This window comes from Solenopsis invicta, chromosome 16 (genome assembly GCF_016802725.1).
Source record: "Solenopsis invicta isolate M01_SB chromosome 16, UNIL_Sinv_3.0, whole genome shotgun sequence".
Taxonomy (NCBI): Eukaryota; Metazoa; Arthropoda; class Insecta; order Hymenoptera; family Formicidae; genus Solenopsis; species Solenopsis invicta.
This window is the reverse complement of record NC_052679.1, coordinates 20992670-21012787: the sequence shown is the minus strand read 5'-3', so window position 1 is coordinate 21012787 and position 20118 is coordinate 20992670. Positions and strand designations below refer to the sequence as shown.

The 20118-nt window shown below is 37.6% G+C and overlaps 1 non-coding gene across 1 annotated transcript; it reads right to left on the bottom strand.

Moving 5' to 3' along the window:
* Positions 1 to 19523: 19523 nt before the first annotated feature.
* Trnal-uaa lies at positions 19524 to 19607 on the bottom strand. Its single transcript has one exon. It is a non-coding gene; the product is annotated as a tRNA-Leu (tRNA).
* Between the last annotated feature and the right edge of the window lie 511 nt (positions 19608 to 20118).

The window sequence follows — 20118 nt, the reverse complement described above, 5'->3', positions numbered from 1 at the left end:
TTGTTAGGCTTGCTTATGTTAGTTGTATAATATAATATTATAATGTAAAAAAATTTATTTGTACATTTTATTTAGAAATTTATAAAAAACAATTTTATTTTAATGAACTATCTGACTTTATTGTTCATGAAACTGTATCATCTCACAAATAGAATAAGTAAAAGTGAGATGGAAAAAAGCACAAAATGCTGAAACGTGAATTATATTTTGAAAGAAATTAACGGAGTTGAGTGTAAAAAGCAATAAAGGAATCGCATTAGATTCGGAAATTCAATGAGTATTACGAAATTTCGTGCTGGCATCAGCCGATTTCGTAGATATTCTGCCAGTCACTTCGAGCGGGATAAAGAACTCACGTGAAAAGAATCTCTCTCTTCTAGCCAATAATAAAGTGATCTGTGATTCTAATCTCGGTTCTTGGACCTTTTTGTTCCGTCCCTTAAAAAAAAAAGTACCCAGAAAGCCGACACAATTTTCGAGACGCAGTGTGAGACACACTTCACATTCTTTCCTATTATTTTTGAAAATCTATTAATTAACAACACCGCGATAATAAAAGTTGCTTTGATGTAATTTGTAAAATAATGAGATAGCGATTACACAGCTAGAAAGCATTATAAAAATTCCTGAAGATCTGTTCGATAGACTTGCACATAAAAGGATTGATATATGGCATCGATACCTATGACATTTCCGATAACGCGAAAGAGTAGTCGGCAGCATTGATCCACGATAACGCTATCAATAACGCGATATATGGAGCAGCTACGCAGCGAAGGATGCGAGACTATAAAATAAACGAAACTCAATTATATGTATATAGCAGCACCGTAAAACAGACGTAAATTTCCCGTGTTCGCATTGAAGTGCTCCGCGCGCTGTAGGGTATTTTCACTTGAATATTCCCTCGTTATACGCCTCTCTTCTTCTTTCTCTTTTCAAACAAATCTCCGATGCACCGACAGGATGCACGTGCGGAACTCCCTCGCGAGCGGAGCAATTGAGAGCGACGCCATAAATATTCATCCCCCTCGTTATATTTACCCTTTCGTAATTTTTGAGCCGTATACAATACCGAGGAAGCGTGCCGAGCGATACCCCTCCGCAGAAATATCGTTCGGAAGCTTCGAGACGCCCTCGAACACACGTAGAGAAGGTAAGTTATATAGACGAGCGCGTACTAGACTTTCAATAGGTAGATATTATTATTTTCTATTCAATATTTTTTTCTACCTTGGCTCATGAAAATTATTATTAAATAATGAAAATATATTTTTTTATAAAACTATACAAAATTTTATTATGTAAATATTAACTATATATAATATCATTTCAATGTTTAATATTTTAAAAATAGAAATATTTTAAAAACGAAATATATTCTTTACTTCTATGCCAAAAAAAAACTCAATCTATTATCAAACTACTAAACAATTTAGCATGTCACACGGGCATATTACTTTACTAATTTATATGTAATGCAAACTAAAAATAATAAAAGTAAAATACGATTGATTTATGTCATTTTCGAATATCTGTTTTTACATCTGAATATACAATCAAGACAAAAGTAAAGTTGTAGCTATAGTGATATCATTCGGCGGAGTTATAATATTTTTATTAATACGATAATTTTATCGTTTTCGTTGATGCGCAAAGTCAGTTGCATCGGCAAAATATACGACTACATCAAATAAAATCTGTAAGTAGCATGATCTACTGTACAGCAATCTGAACGGCTGTCGTTTCTCTGTGCTATTTTCGATCTACGAGCGTCGTAAACGTTATTCGTGTCATCTCAGAGGTGGATTACTTTCTATAGGAGACCTCTACGGTTGTGGAAGCTGCTCGACGATCTTGTAAGATTTATGGGAAAGGATGGGACGCCGATAAGAATCAATCGATCCGGTGATTAAGACGTAATCTTGTTGGTTGATACTGATATACATGCGTGGTCACTTTAGTCCTATCATATTCCACTTTCCTGGTCGCTAGACCGTATTCATTTTTGTTCGTTGCAATATCAGGCAAGAAGGAGATTGGCGGCGAATAATATATTAGCATTCCATTGGAGTGCGAGGTTTATTGGCGACTTTAATGCATTTCGTGGGGTTTACCGCTTATCTCATGTCTTTTAAGCACACATTTTTTTCGATGAATAATTCAAGCCCCTGCACGGACACGTCTATTAAGCTGGCACAGTTATTTCGGCACAATCAAATGTGACTCACACTGGAATTATTTGCTATTTTTTAACTCTATTTATGATTTTTTGCTCCAGCTGTTTTGCTAAAAACGATGGCTGTGCTACGTTAAGATTAAAGTTAGCATAGCCATTAGGAAAAAAAGGAAAATTAAAAATAAATACGTATTTTTATAGTGCAATTTTTTACTACTTTAATCTTAAGCTAGCACAGCCATTGTTTTTAGTGAAACAATTGAAGCAAAAAAATCGTAAATAGGGCAAAAAGTTAGCAATTAATTCCTGTACGAGTCCTATTTGATTGTGCTGAAATAGTTGTACCAATTTAATAGACGTACATTTCTATTGCATTTTATTTCACTATTTCGTAAAAAAGTAATAAATTCAAAAATTTTATTTAATTTAATTGAAATTAAAAAGTTTTAATATAAGTACTGGAAAAGTGCAGATATTTTAAATAATTATTTTATATATTTTTAAATACATATTTTTTATGTAATAAATTTTATACTGAAAAATATCTCATGATATTCTCAATTTTCTGAAAATCTTGCGTTGCAAGCGCTTGGCAAAAAATGTATAAAAATATATGTTACATGTGCTTTTGCATGTTTATTCTACAAATTTTAGACAAGTAAAATATGGTTTGTGAATTCGTTTTCCCATAACGTTCATCAAAAAATACGCTAACAGATTAATATCAACATTAACAAGTTTTATTTTACATACTGAAGTAAGTATATTTACGTGCAATAAATTGTTCGATGGAAATACTTTTCAGGATTAAATAATAATATTAATCTAGCATAGCGCATTTTAAAGAGCGATGAATCTCTATCAGTAAATTCAACAGAGATTCATTGCTAGATTAAAATATAATTTGTCACTCACCGACACACGATGCGCAGCAGCGGAGTTTTCAACGCCGACCTGTAAAACAAAAATAAATATAATTCACACATTATAGTAGCGTCCGTAGTAATTAATAATGCAAAAACTAATTACGTTACATTGAGTTTTTATTCATCTATTTCAAGCACAAATTATTATTAATAAAATAATTGTGTTTTTACTAAAACGTCTATCACCTATATATTTAGACTTTCCAAAAATTCGACGACGTGTTCTCTTAAAATAATTTAATTTATAAATTATGTACTCGTTTACCTCTTGGTTGCTCCGCCGTTGCCTGATGCCTCCCAGGTCCTGCTCCTCCTCTCTTGTTCCTGCTCGTTGCTTTTTTATGGCACTCACTTACGATAACACCACTAGCAATAATCGACAATCGCACGACATTCTAGACGATACTCCCGTTGACGGTGTACGACGATCGCGCGGCATCCTGGACGGCACTCCGTGCACGACGCGCAGTTCGTTACATTGCGACAACGGGATGTTAACGCGAAACGACGAAAGCCCATCCACTCGTCACCCGCGACGCCGTCGGCGAAGTTAACGCGGCAGACTCCGAATCTCGAGCACCAGGGGATCACGCAGTTACATTCACGTCGCGCCGCGCGGCGTAACATAACCTTGCGACGGTCGGTCGGCCGCGGCCGTCGCTAACAGACAACACTCGCGTCGCGCGTCCCCGGACGATTGTGTCCGCGTTCTCTCGTACGCTAGTAATAAACATACGTATTGAAGCCGAAAACAAACAACCGCGGATCGAAAAATGCGACGAGCTTCGATCGAATGACGTCTCACAAAACTCGCGGTCTAACAATAGATTGCCAGTATACTAAAGAATACGACGGTAATCACTTCGATGCCAAAACCGCACGACACCTCGCACGATGCTTCCGATGTCGACCGACGCACAGTTTATTAGCGCCATTAGTAATTAGTGTGGTCATTTTCACGCGACCAATGCGACCCCCTACGGCCCCTACTAACTAGACGCCTAGTTAATACTGAGTCGCGATTGTCACGTAAAGGTGACAGCACTGAACTAATAAACTGCGCGTCGGTGGAGTGGTGGACTGGGTGGACATCGGAAGCATCGTGCAAGGTGTCGTACGGTCTTGACATCGAAGTGATTACCGTCGTACTCATTCGTATAATGACAATCTATTGTTAGTCTGCGAGTTTTGAGACAGTCCGTTCGATCGAAGCTCGTCGTGCGAACGACGGCATCTGATCCGCCGTCAAGCGTCGGTCGATCGCGTTTTTCGATCCGCAGATATTTATTTTCGGTCTCGATTCGTACGTTTATCAGCGTATAAGAGAACGCGGACATAATTGTTCGGAGACGCACGTGTGGTATACGTTAGCAATAACAGTTGCGTCCAACCAGTCCAACAGCTCAACGGTTATGTATCGCATGAAGGTGTCCGCGCGTTTCCATCGTTCGAAAGCCGTCCGTCGGCCAACTTCATTGCCGTCGAGTGCCGAGTGACGCAGCTCGCGGAATAGCGCTTGTCGTTTTGCGTTAATTTCCCGTTGTTACGATATAACAAATTGTACATCGCGTACATTGGAAGTGTCGATCAAGTGCAAAGTACCGCGCGATCTTCATGTCAGGTAATTATCGCCGTACTCACATGAGCACCAGCAACTTGTTGAGATTGCGAATTTCGTGAGATACCGTTCGATCGAAGCTCGTCGCAATTTTCGATCCGCGGTTGTTTGTTTTCGGTTTCAATACGTATGTTTATTACTAGCGTACGAGAGAACGCGGACACAATCGTCCGGGGACGCGCGACGCGAGTGTTGTCTGTTAGCGACGGCCGCGGCCGACCGACCGTCGCAAGGTTATGTTACGCCGCGCGGCGCGACGTGAATGTAACTGTGTCATCCTCTGGTGCTCGAGATTCGGAGTCTGCCGCGTTAACTTCGCCGACGGCGTCGCGGGTGATGGGTGAATGCGCTTTCGTTGTTTCGCGTTAACGTCCCGTTGTCGCAATGTAATGAACTGCGCGTTGTGCACGGAGTGTCCAGGATGCCGCGCGATCGTCGTGCACCGTCAACGGGAGTATCGTCCAGAATGTCGCGCGATTGTCGATTATTGCTAGTGGTGTTATCGTAAGTGAGTGCCATAAAAAAGCAACGAGCAGGAACAAGAGAGGAGGAGCAGGACCTGGGAGGCATCAGGCAACGGCGGAGCAACCACGAGGTAGAGTACTTAATTTGTAAATTAAATTATTTTAAGAGGACATGTTCGTCGAATTTTTGGAAAGCCTAAATATGTAGGTGATAGACACTTTTGTAAAAACATAATTATTTTATTAATAATTTCTGCTTGAAAGAGATGAATAAAAACTCAATGTAACGTAATTAGTTTTTGTAATATTAATTACTGCGAGCGCTACTATAATGTGTGAATTATATTTATTTTTGTTTTACAGGTCGGCGTTGAAAACTCCGCTGCTGCGCATCGTGTGTCGGTGAGTGACAAATTATATTTTAATCTAGCCATGAATCTCTGTTGAATGTATTGATAGAGATCCATTGCTCTTTAAAATGGATGCGCTACGCTAGATTAATATCATTATTTAATCGTGGAAAGTATTTCCATTCAATGATTTATTGTACATAAACATACTTTAGTGCGTAAAATAAAACTTGATGTTAATCTGTTAGCGTATTTTGATGAACGTTGCAGGAAAACGAGTTCACAAACCATATTTTACTCGCCTGAAATTTATAGAATAAACATGCAAGCTTCTGTAAAAAAAAAATATTCTTATACACTTTTTGACAAACGCTTACATCCGCAAGATTCTCAGAAGATTGAGAATGTCATGAGTTAGCAGAGCTATTAGGAAAAAGAGGGACAAATATGTATTTTTATAGTGCTATTTTTTCGCTACTTTAATATTAACCTAGGACAGTCTCGTTTTTAGCGAAACGGCTGGAGCAAATGTCGTAAATAGAGTAAAAAATTAGCAACTAATTTCTATATAAGTTGCATTTGATTATGCTGAAATGGCTGTGCCACCTTAATTGACGTTGCACGGACTTCACTCTCATTCTCTCTAATCCACCCGCTCCGTTGCGTCATTTATCTTTCAATTTATCTAAGTTATTCTTTCTTTAAAACCAGTATCTCTTTAACCCAGTTGTCCGGATCTCTGATTGCTTCGAATAGGTGCTTTTCCAACGAGATATAAATCAGGATAAAGATTGAACGTAAGAATGTTATATCGATAGGTAAATTAGATAATGTATCGGTAATGTTAATGCATAGAACCGATATTTAATGTTATATACACACATTGGTGGTGCCAGTTAATCTATTCCGCGATATTAAACGTTGGTTGACCGATATTGTATCGCATAGTAAGAGACTTTATCTCCAATTGCATCTGATTATTAGAGAGAAAAATATTTTTTATATTATTTAATACGTCAATTATTGTTGGACACGTACGGTAAACATTGCTGATTACGAAGTAAAAATCTACTGTAAATTATATAACTCTAGAAACGAAATTGTCGAGTTATTTAATCATAATAATGATACCGGCCGCGTTTCAATGATATTGCATATGAGTAGAATTGTGTAATTAACTTTACATAAAAGATCATGTTTAGGAGAGAAAAAAAGGAATAAAAGGATGCCAGATTTCGTAAACGTTGACCGCTATTACTTCTTTGCGTATCAAGTTTTGCGTCATCAACGTAAAAGCACGCACGATGGGTTACAAGTGGGTTGACTATCAGCGTCATTAGCAAGGCGCCATGTTCTTCTTACTTGTTGTTCGTGGAAGAGCGGCCCTGCGTTCTGGATTGCGCAACACGGCGTGACACGGGTCTCGTTAACGCCCAGCACGGCGCCCTATTTGGTACCGATTTTATAAATAATAGTGGCCACGTGGGCCCGTTGGACCGGGGCCAGAACACGCCTAGGAAAATAAATAACAATGGTGTCCCATTGAATCCGATTCCTCCTTCCTCGAAGCTGGAACAGGCTACCCGGTCCAGCAGTTTGTCCATTCGGTCATGGGTGTGGGCGCACCGAAGGTGCATTGGCAACGAATTCCTTCGCCGGAGGGAGATCTCCGTCTTCCTCTACCTCTTTTTATCTCCGTCGTTGCCGCGTGATTTCCGGTGAAAACTGCCCCTCTTTTCCTCGTTAGGTTAATTTGCTTCTGGCTCGCGGCCAACTGGACGACGATCCTTCGGCAGGAAGCGCTCAACGAGATGCTGGAGTTCCCCGAATTAACTTTCGCGAAGAATTTAATCCGCTCTTGACCTCCTGCGAATAGAAAAGATTTTCTGCTCAAGTAGCAGATGCATATTTCTGTTCGAATATTCACCACTTACGCTTTTAAAGAAAATGCTCTCGATATTATATTGCATCTTCTAGCAATGTGATTTTTATTTTGTTTCCCGAGAATATTTAAATCTAAAATTCATTTATTTAATGTAAATACATTGCATAAAGTCATCCTTCAGCTTTATACGCATCGTAAAGTGATGTAAATTGTTTGGATAAAAATTCGAAATCATTACAATCGCATTTTTCTCACAGTGCAGCGTGCCGACAAGAGTATGTTAATCCTATATTGCCTTACAACTTTGCTCGCGACGATTAGCGAGCTCGCCTGCTCCATTTTGCGGGATTGTTACTGATAACGCGACGCGCTGGTGATGAAACAAATTTGCTCTTTAACGCAAGACGAATAGTCGCTGCTACGAGTACCGAGAATTCAATTACCGCTCCGGACGTGACGGTAGCGGGGTCCCCGGGGGTCTCCGCACGACGGCGGCCCGGAATTCGCGATAAGAGACGCACGAGAGACATACAGAAGGAGCGTTCTCTTCGTAAGCCGTGCGCGCGCGTCGGAGACGAATGCAGGTAGATTGCGTATCTACATTCACCTGCGGAGGGAAGTCTGGCCAGACTGGCGCTTGATAAGCGGTCGTCGCGCGATAAGAGCGTTCAACGCGAGGGTAACGCACTCGTCTCTATGCGGCGCGCTACGGGGTGTTTGGCGGTAGACACTTTCGCATACGGTGCAACGTTGTGCATCGACGTTGTCGTGCGCGCCAGGCTGCATATTTACACGATAAGCCCCGAAGGGGGATTCCCACAATTTGCTCAGTAACCGGGAGAAGCGTTTTATTGCAGATTTTTTTTCTCACCTCTCGTCTTTTATTGCTAATTAGACATTGCAGTAGTCACAAAGTAATCTAAAGACTAGCGTTTGTCAGCGGTAGGTTTTTAGTTTTTGGGTTTTAATCGATAAGAAAACTACATATTTAATTAAAATGATGATAAATTTTAAGAGACAGCAGAAGCTGAGTGCGTAAATATATTTGAAACTTAATTTTGAATTACTTTACATATTACAATATGCTTTGATAACAATAAGAAAATTTGACATTCTATCTGCGGAATATTTCTATCTACAATGCATCGCATATCATTCAACGTTGATGAGACTGTGTGATACCTCGTTGACGAAGCATAACTCGTGCATCTTTCATAAGCGGAAAATTTTGGAGCTCGAGATCGGTTCACGAAAAGGGGAGGGAACAGGGCGAACGAGGCCGGCGAAAGGATGAAACTTGAAGTCGACGCGGTGAAATGCGCTCGTGATGCGTCCAGCGGTATATACCCACATCGGTTAGCAAGCGTGGGTGTAGATGTGGCGAGATTAAGCCTGGGCCCCGAGAGAGTCGCGTGGCCTTCCCCCTTCCGTACCCCGCCAATTCCCCTACCGGGCTCTCTTTCTCTTTCTCTCTCTCTTTTTGCTTCTTCCCGTTCCAGCTCTTTGCCGTACCTCCTCGCGAGATGGTGCCCACCGTCTCGCGAGCATAAAATACAGCCAGGAATTTTAATAAGCCTGCCATTGTGCCGCGCGGTTCTGGTTCCCACAGATGATTTCGACCTGGCTGAAGACCACTCGCGTTTCGGGTGTAAACGGGACTTTACGGTACACCACAGAGCCACCCGCGGCTTTACGCGCGCCCAGGAGTTAGTTAGATCATCGCGGAATTTTACGACGAGTCGGAAATTCCACCCCGTGCACAATTTTCCTGGCGGCGAATGGTGTACAAAGAACAAGGAAATTAGCACTCGGGCTGCTCATCCTCTGCTTTGACCAGTAACATTCCGTTAGTTTATTAATTTTATTATTTTTCTCGCGGGATTGCTGTGATATAGTTTATTATTATTAGTAATTGGAGTGCCGATTAGTCAACTGAAGGTACTTTACTTTCAGCTTTTTATTCAGACGAGAAAACTTTAAAAAGAGAAAAATTATTAACTGAAATGGCAGGTTGTTGGTAGCTGGGAATTTTTATTTAAATTACATGGATGCAGAATTTCAAGTTTTTATTAACAATAAATTAACTATAAATATTTAATATCTGTAAAAAAGGAATGCATGATTTTTGAGATATCTTGCATATACATTGGAAGAAATTATACATAAAACAACCCCAATTTAATAAACGATTCATCTTAAATGCTTTCTACGTGAATTTCATTTCAGATTAAATGATAAATGATCATATATTATTTATGTTATTTGTCTATTAAAATCTTATTGTATTAATAATTAAATCAGTATGTATGTGCGACAATAAATAAACAAAATTGCTGTGACAAATTGTGATACAAATCGTAGAATCACACGTTATAAATATCTAAAATATCGTATAACTGACGCGCATTTAATAATAAATTAAACTGCATTTTTTATCGCTTTACCGCGTTGCGTTAAAGTTTTAACGCGTAAGGTTTAACGTTTATGCGGCCTCAGATCCGATGTGCGGACACCATTCGAGAGTGCCGTGCGGATCGACCGTACTTGAATCTCCTTTCCTGTTAATACGGAGCCACGTTAATGCGAGGCTGGACCTGATGAGAGGCGGTATGCCATTCCGGAAATGCTGGAATGCCGGCTGTGGCGCCAGGACCGTACATCGGCATACGATGAACCGCAAATCAATTCGCACACTCTCCTCCACTTCCCGCACCACGTCCGGCAACGGGTCCCCCCCTCCTCCCCCCTCCCTCACTCGATTGAAGATTGAAACCGACGATTTCGAAACGGAACTGCCTACCACGTCGCCCTGTCAATCGCGATAACGGAGGTCAATAGAACGTGGCGGCGTGTCACGAATATCGTAGGTACGGGCTTTTGTTCCTGGAATCGTGCCGGCACGCTCGGAAAGGGAATGGTGTCGATCCTGTTGGAACGTTAGTTAGCACCTGACGCCGATCTTCCGTGAAAATTACACTAAGTTCCGCGGCACGTGGTGAAACCAAGAAGTCTTTTCGCTTGCCGCCGTATTAAGCCGGATACGTTTGTCATTTACGTAACTTGAGTACGAGATTTTATCTAATAATTTGAGCTAAGCATAGCTCGCTTCTTCCTCGCGTTATCAAACAAGGGAGAAAAAAGTTTTTCTTATTATTCTTGTTATTTTTAACTTGAAAATATGTCTGTAACAAATTTGACTTAGGACACTTTTGACTTCCGTATCATCTACATTGTTCAAATTTGATATCAAAAAATTCTTTTTTTAATATCATTTAATGATATTAAATCGCCGAATTAGATGCTTGTTTCGTTTGACTAGTATTCAAACTTAAACATCCGTTGCGCGGTTGGCTAACAAGAAAGAAGACATCTTAAAAAATTAGGTGCTCGTATAAATTTGATACTAAAAAATTCTTTTTTTAAAATATTATTTAAAGATATTAAGTTGCCGAATTGGGTGCTTGTTTCATTTAGCTGGTATTCAATATTAAATATTAAATTTGCACCAATATATTAAAATGCAAGGAACGGTAACTTTATAAATACATTGCAACATATTATGCAGAGTATGTATTTTTATTTTTAATTATTTATATCTGGCTCTTATATACATCCAATTACCGTGTTGCACGATTAGTAAATACAGCGCTATAATCGATTTCTCCGCCGACGATTGTGATTTACGAAAACGAGATCAGGACCGTAGGAGGCGGCTCTCGTAGAGGACATGCGTGGCCCTAGGGCTTTTCGAATCCGAACCGGCGGCGCCGCTTGATGCAAAAGCAGCCCCGCCGGAGTCCATCGATCTCTTCGCATCGGCGCTTGAATCAGCGGGGACAGTAGCGATCGGTAGGAGCCGTTGCGGGACGGAGAACCGAGGATCCGCCGGAATGGAAGGAATATACCGTGGACTGCAAGAGCAAGAGTGGAAGACTTGGAATGATTAACCTGTGGCGCCGTGTAAGATCGTAAAGCTCATGGGGTCCTGATGGGGCCCCATCCGCATGGGCTCGTACCGTCCAACGGTTTGCGGGGCCTTTGTCTCGCGTCGTAATTGGCCTGCCATTTCGGATGAGAGCTACTGCCGGCGTGTACCATATTAGCAGCAGTAATTACAAATCATTGGACGAAGTGGAACCGACGAGGCGATCTCTGCGGTCGAGCGACTTCGAGGGGACGATCGCATGCGCGAGATACTTCGCTCTCTTTTTCTCTCCTTCGGCGATTTCGTCCCCCGGCGGTCCTGGATCGGCAAAACGTACAATTTAAAGTAATGCCCCTTTCAGTAGACTGTTAGTACAGAAGGAACATTTTAACTCGATTATGCTGGAAATTGTTTTGTATGTATATATATCTGTCTGTTATCGTTGACAGTGATAAATATAAGATATTACGTTCCCTTCAGGAGCGTTTTATATGCGGGCTGAATAAATTCTTTTTGTATGAATGCATAATGAAGTATTTCGATCTTGAACGTATTAATAATACTGGAATACAAAATATTCTGCGGAAAGATTTAGCAACATTCAGATATAAAATACAATTTATTGGGTTATTATTCACAATATTAGTATAGCTAGCATATAGAACTACATGCATACATGCTATTTCTGGTATGACGCGTTTAATAAAGACACTCTTCTCAAGCGCACGCGGTGCGCGAGCACGCAATGACAGCGGTAATGGCTCTCGGTGCAATAAACCTCAGTGTTAAGATATGCACATTATTTAAGGAGGAAGAGGTATTACCCTACCTACCCGGTAGGAAGGAAAAATGAATAATCGCATCTGTTCGCCAGTTCCGCGCTGAGAATGTCTGAAATTAGTTGCGGTAGTAGGCGAATCGCTGCAGGGGATTGCATCGCGATATATCCGCGAGACATATTTTAGCGGTTTAATCATTTAACGTTCATTAAGCGTAGTAATGAAATTACAAACTGCACGGTTAAACGCATTACCCAAGACATTTGAACACTTATGTATGGCCATGTAGCAGTTTCAATATCTCTCGAAACAAAACCGCCTTGAAAGACATCGTTCACATGTGCACCGTCACCATATTCTTCTCTCTTTTCTCTGATTCATACGTGTTATAAGTGGCGCATAAACACGGTAGATTATAATAATTGGAATACTTATAATTGCTTAGGAGTGCGTCTTTCAATTAACACTCGTTGTAAGCAAGTCACAACTTGGGTATCTTTGGCAACGCACAAATTCCTTACCGGTCCGGCGAGGCATAATTTGTCCCTCGTCATAAATTATCCGTGCGCGACTCTTGGCCGTCTTGTAATACGCGCGTATGTGAGATCCAGCCTTATAAGGGCGACCCGTATTTTTTTATTTCCGCATCTTAAAACTTTATCGCTGCCCAATGGCGCCACCGTCTTGCGTCGCGATACGCGCAAACATTTTTGTCTTCTTAATCTTGATATTTATACATGGCCGTCGAAGTTTCGATGGCAGACATTCAATTTAAATTAAATATAGATTGAATTTGCAGTGAATAAAAAAGGAATAAATTAATTATTATAAGACGGATAATGAATTGTCGAGAAAAATTTCGAAAGCACTCGGAATGTTAGAGCTTGAAGTGTCGCTCGTGGAGCCTGCATACTCTTCGAATACTCCGTAAAACTTTGTGTGCGGCCGAAAGAAAAACAGCAATGATGTCACATATGTCTTCGCGCGTTCCGCCGAATCGGTCTTAGGGTCCAATTATTTCGCTTGTTTTCTCGCGAAACCCACATGACTCTTGCAAGGAGAAACACGGCCTACGATGTTATGTTCGCACGACGATCGCAATGATAAGAATTTGCCGCAATGGTCGTGCATTTCTTCCTTCTTGAAAAGACAATGTTGCGACAACAGTTGCTGTTACATTTCACTTACCGTCGACTATCAAGTAGTATGTGTATTATGTAATGTCTACAGCACGTGCACACATACACACGGTACATATGTGCGAATAGGGCGAAGGATATAAACAAGTGGCACAAGTTGCAATACAATGCATTGATACTACGATATCTCAAATTACGATCTGTCGAACGTCCTGATGGGAATTGTTCAATGAACATTTTGATCGGGACAGCGGCGCGAACGATTTCTCGATATTGATGGAACGGAACGATTCGTTTCTCAATGACCGTGACAAATGCGCTCTATTTGCATCGATGAATTTTACGGCGGGGCGGTAAGAAAAAGGGGAATTGATTTAACGATTCGCGTCAAGCTCGCGGCGACGCGTCATTTTTCGCATCGGCAATCGTATTTATGAGACGGTAACGTACTGACTGTGATATTAATAGGCTCGGGCGTACGATACACCGGGGCGTGTGTGTATTGAAGCCACGAGATCTCGTCTCAAATCTCGATGTATCAATGTGTACCAATTCGATCGTTCTACCTGCGACACCACCTTCCCACGCGCGTACACCATGTCGCACGCGTGTTTTATCGTTCTAGCATTATTTTGCAGCAAACCAGTCTTCAAGCCTATGTCAAGAGAAACAAACAGAATGTAGTTTAAATATAGCTTGAGACAATTTTAATCTTGTGAACTATTGATATATTAAATGTAATTACAACGAAGATATTTTTATAAAAGTTGAAAAAAACCGTAAGCAAGTTCAATACTCCTCGCTAATTTCTTATTCATTAAAGTTTTATTTTTGACGCTGTTAAATATTAAAGAATATCAAATTTAAATTAATTTCTTGAGTCAAATAACGTTTTGCTACTTTTAATTTTTATGTCGAAATTATTTTAATATAAAATATATACATACTTAAAAGAATAATCTCATCTAATCAACTCATTTTTTGTGATTAAATTGTTTCAAAGAGAGCAGTAACTTACTTTCAAAGTAAGTTTTTAATAATAATGTATATAAATCACAGTTGCCACTATTTGTTTTAAAAAATTTTTTATTAATCAAAACGTTATATTATGCATTATTCAAAAAAGTTTTCAAGTTTAGTAAACATTTTTAAGTTTGCACGCAGTGTTATTTTTAACAAATATATTTATACACACTGTAAATATACGATTTAAATAAAGCAAGATATTCATTGAAAATGAAATGGAAATGTAGAAAAGAATTAAATAGAATTTTACTGATGTTGAGAGATATGATTTGTGTATATTTTCACTCGTCACGCGAGTTTCTCCGTTAGAAGATTCTTTGAGCAACGACTTGGTGGTAGACAGTGTCAAACGCAAACGAAAGTACCGTCGTACTACTTCGAGGTGGTCGTTACCAAATTCGGTATAACGAGGTTCGTCTTATACAAGTTGGATAAACGCATAAACGATTAACACCTGCTTCATAAAAATTATTTTAATCTGTCGTAATAAAATACGCGATGTGTAATATTTTATGAAGCTTCTTTATTATGAAATCTTTTAAGAAATAAGTAAAGAGATAGAATAATAAGTAATAAAATTGTTTTATATATTTATGACTGTAAAATAATTAATTGATTATTGTGTAAAGAATTATTCCTTGGAGTTTCTATTATGAAATGCTTATCAATATGCAGAAATCTTTCTTCAACTATTCTATTGCGTGATCCATATTAGAATCAATATATCACACGTAGTATTAGCGTGTATTGATTTTAGCGAGAGAAATATTTTGTAATGTCGTTAGAATATTTCTTAATGCATGTGTAATGAACGCGCGTGTCATGAATTACGTGCATTGCAGAAAGTATATCGGATCTCAAGCCGCGGCTTTTTCCGCAATAGAAAGCCGCGCATTTCCGAGAGAGTGTGTTATAAATTTCATCACGGATCTTATCACGATTGCAATAGCGGCAATTATAATTTTAATCGGATTTATAACAACACAATTTCAGATTACGTCGTAAAGCGGCTTTAGAAGCCATTTGAGACCTGCCGCCAGTAACATCGTCGATTAATGTGGGAGTTTGCCCTCCGAGATGGAGTCATGCTGGCGCTAATTTACCGTTGTGTTTGAACGTACTATTAGACACGTGCGTGAAGTATTCGGAATTCACGTTCGAGCCGGCCTACACCTTGGCGACACGCACGTGAAACGTGTGCACGGGCACTTGAACCTCGAACCCTGAACCTCTCTACGTCGTATACCTAAGCGGAATCTATACCGTACTCGTTAAGTACTTCATTACCTGTTATTCGCGTTTGCGAAGAGAGGTTTCTTCGTATTGTAAATTATTATTGGAATGCCGCAGTCAGTAAACCGTATTCATACACTATTTTCATTCCAGCTCACGTAACAGTCACGATTCGCGGGAACAGACTGCGTAACGCCTATTTCGATTCGTAAATATTTTGGTATTTTTATTACGTCATACGGATGCTATACCGGTGAACCAGTTATTTACAAAAGAGACTCTGCAAAATATTGATTACCGCACGAAGAGAAAGAGACAGTAAGGTGTTAGGATATAATGTGACAAGCTGTTTCTTATTTTATTTGAACAGAACTATTGAATATTTTTGATAGCAGAATAGAATGTCCATAAGTATAAAAAACTAATTAAAATTTGGTCCAAGAATTCTTTTTGATTATAGATAATTTCTTGGCAGAGATTGGCATAGAAATCCCTTCGCGATTAAGTTAATTTGTAGAAATGAGATTTAAGGATATTTCTGGACAAACTTGTGCAAAGGAACTTTTGGAAATATGTTTAACACATGAATATTAACACTTCAAATAAATTATTTACGTATGAAAGTTGTGTGAATAACATTATATTTTTATTTATAATAACATGTTTATATTTTATTTACTCTATTTGTCATTAAAAATTAAATTATTTTTTACAACATTAAGAAACATTTCTCAATTTTTTATAAGTAACTTTAAGTATTTATCATGATTTATGCAGTTTGATTGTTTAGTTATTTTGTAAATAAATAAATAAAATTTGTTTGTTTTACAGAACTGATCTCTGTATCGTAATAAAACTTTAAATTATCTTGAATATTTAAAGTATTTAAATGAAGAAATTAGATTTTTTCATTATTTCTTATTTTATTATTCATTAGATTTTCATTAGAACACATGTCTAGTTCTTGTTGAAATAATTTTTTATCTAGATAGAAAATCGCCGGCATATTTTTTCTACTACTTTCAAATGCAATATAAAACAATCTATAATTTTTTCATAATTTTCTTAATGTTTTGAGAAATGTTCTATACATTTTTAAAATTAATTCTATAGTTCTGCATGCAGTTCTCATCAGATCGTTGAAAAATTGACGATTCTTCCAAATCATTTTATCTGGTCTCCAAGTAGAAATACCGCTACATTTACAAGATCGTATCCGATCGGAAAGCGCGCTTCCAAGAGACTCTGAGAAGAATTCAGAGAAGAATGGGAGGCCGCCGCGAGAATAATCGATTTCTGATTCGAGGTAGCCGAAGAGGTCGCGTAAGTGGTTCGACATAATTATACCGTATCCCCCTGACCTCGGGAGGCTTAGCCCGAAACGTTCCATCGCAATCGCGCGGCAGGACGGAGAGCACACCTACGGGACAATGTGTGCGGTCCCACCGCATACATCGTCGCACACCTACATACGCGCTCTCCGCCGAAACGGATGCTTTGTTTCGGATTAAGGTGCCGACCGAGTCCGTGTTGCGTTACCCCGTTGCGCCAGGGTACGTATAATCACTCTGTAACGTAAAACCAAATTAGCGCGGATCCCAGAGTCTGAGCTCGCGCGCTGCTGGCCGCCCGGATACGTTTACATCGAGTGTTTACAGCGCGAGGACTGGCTTCCCTCGTTAATATTTCGCGACTCTCCCCCATCATATTTTCCGTCGGCGATCCCGAAAAGGGCCATTGACGCGGGCCCTCGCGATTATTCGCCGTACGTATGGCGATTTTACGACCAACGACGCGGCGTTGTCTTGATAATATTATACCGGGGTTTCATCGTTTTCTAATGTAAGAGCGTACTGCTTCTTTACGGCCGATGCTCGTGCGTTGCGCGCGCGTCGCATCCCGCTTGACACGCGAGGCCGCTCAGAAAGAGACGCGGAAACTTCGGCCCGTTGCTTTTACGACTGCGTTTCACGTTGTTTCGTTTAATGATCTTTCAAAACTTGATCGCCGGATAATGTAGAAATGTTATTAAGGCATTGTCGATTGCCACCACTGTACTGGTGTAAGGTCCTTGGTGGAATGTTGGCTATAAAGAGAAAATGCGGTTGCATTGTGTTGGAAAAAAAAAAATAAAATTGTTTTCTTAGAGCTGTTTGCTTTATATTTAAAATAGGACTGTATAACACACAATAATTATTATTACAATTATTACATAATATGTTATATAATAATAATAATAATAATAATGATGATGATGATGATAATGATGATGATGATGATGATGATGATGATGATAATGATGATGATGATAAAAGAACTGTATAAAAAATTATCTTTACTAAATTGCTAATTAGAAAACAGATTTCAAATATTGTACTTCAATCGAGTTGCGTTTACTAGAAATACAAGATTACAAAAGAATCATCTTCTCTTAACAGGTAGTCGTTTCAGGATTAATTGGATTCGTGATTGTAGATAGCAAACATTTCGTTGCTTCAATTTATCAGCAAATATGATTTATATGTCGAGAAGAGGCTAATTTGATTGTTCCTCTTGTATGTTAAAGCTTTTTTAAATGTAATGAAATAATCAATTTTATCCTTTTTTTTTCCAAGTTAGTTTTTCTTAAAGCATAGATTAATCAAAACATATTTTGCATAATACATTCTAAAACTAGAAACTGAAGAAATAAAACGTTGTGTCTTTGTTCAGAAAATGAAACAATGATTTGTAAATTTTTCTGAGTTATTTATATATCAAAGTTTAAGTTTCTTATCTTAGAAAAATTTTTCTTACAGTATTTTTAATAAAATTTTATTATTGTTACTGCGTTACATACACACATATTTTAATTAAAAATAAAGGCAACTGACATCTAGTACTAAAATAGATAACTGCCTAAGAGTTCAAAATTTGTGAGTTTATCTGCAGGGTATATTTGAAATATACGCAGAGAACATGAAGGCTAAAATCATGTCATAAGATGTCTTTAAAACTACTTTTGAAAATGTATCTTAAAGATGTTTTTTAGACGTGTTAAAGCCGTCTTATGACTCGATTTTGGATTTGATGTTACTTATATGTATCTACTAGTAATAAGATAAAATGATAGTAGATGTCTACATTGTCGACTTGTAGCCAACTGTAATATTGTAATAATTATAACACTGATATTGATATTGTAATGCTAAAATTCTTTATATTACTTCAAAAATTAAATTATTTTGTTCTATTTTTACTAATATCAAAGAGAAATTTATAATAATGGACCTGCGTTTTATGAAACTTGTCCACTAGCGCCTCTATGTGCAGAAAATGTATAATGCATTGGATCACATATATAGCCATGTTTACAAAATTTTTAATATTTAACAATAGATTTAACTTATTATGCTTTTCTATATTATCTATTATAAAATTTTGAAATTTAAATAATAAATTATATCAGTGGTGGAAAATTTTATATCAACAGTCGACAATGTTAATACCTTTCTATTATATACATAATTTGGAATGGTGAAGATAAATTAAAAGCTTTATCTAGAGTCGATAATTTTTAATGTAATTTTTTTGATAATAAAAATAATTATAGCTAATAAATAAACGTTTTTAAATTATAAAGATAAATTTTTTAATATAAAAAATAATAAAAGCACATTAAAAAATATAACATTCTTAAAAAAGACATTTATTTTTATTTCAAAGTTAAAATCGATTGCCTCAAGGTCAAGAAAAATATATTATAATATTTATAACATCAATGTTTTATATGTAATTGAAATATTTAAAGTAATAGATGCAGTAGTAATAAAAAAATATAAGATTTTAAAGGCATAATATTTCAGAAATATTAAATCTGCAAATCTCAAATGAAAAATATTTTATTGATTTAATTAAAATTTAGTTAAAAAAGAATAATGTTGAGAATTTAATAATAAAATTGGTTATAATGCTTTGATTAATTTACAAATACATTAAATTTCCAATAAAAAAAAAATTTGCCAGGTGTGGGGTTCGAACCCACGCTCCCAGATGGGAACCAGAACTTAAGTCTGGCGCCTTAGACCGCTCGGCCAACCTAGCTTTGTGTCGAGGTCTAGCTTCGAGTTGCTTTTACTGCTTTGTTCGATACCTATTGAGCGTTGTCATAAGTTATTTATAGTACAATATTTCTTCCTTTTCAATAACAAATAATTATCTAGTATAAAATACGCGCTTTTCTCTTGTAAAAACATACATTTGTATACAGGAATCGAAAAAATAACAGATACGATTTATTTCAAATAAAAAATACAAGATTCTAGAAATTTATTTAATGTAGGAATTGAAAAAATAACTTATACGATTTATTTAAAATAAAAAATATAAAAGATTTCAGAAAATTTAAAATATAAAATAAGAAAAAAATTTTTTTAATTTATATAAAATATAAAATAAGAAATATGTATTTTAAATAAAAATTTTAAATACAAAATAGGTTTTAATAATTTTTTAAAGGTTTGAATATTAAGTATTTAACTATAACTCTATTATATGTATTCAATTCGTTAGAACTTTATTGTCTTCAACTTCAAAAGAAAAAAAAATTTTTGAC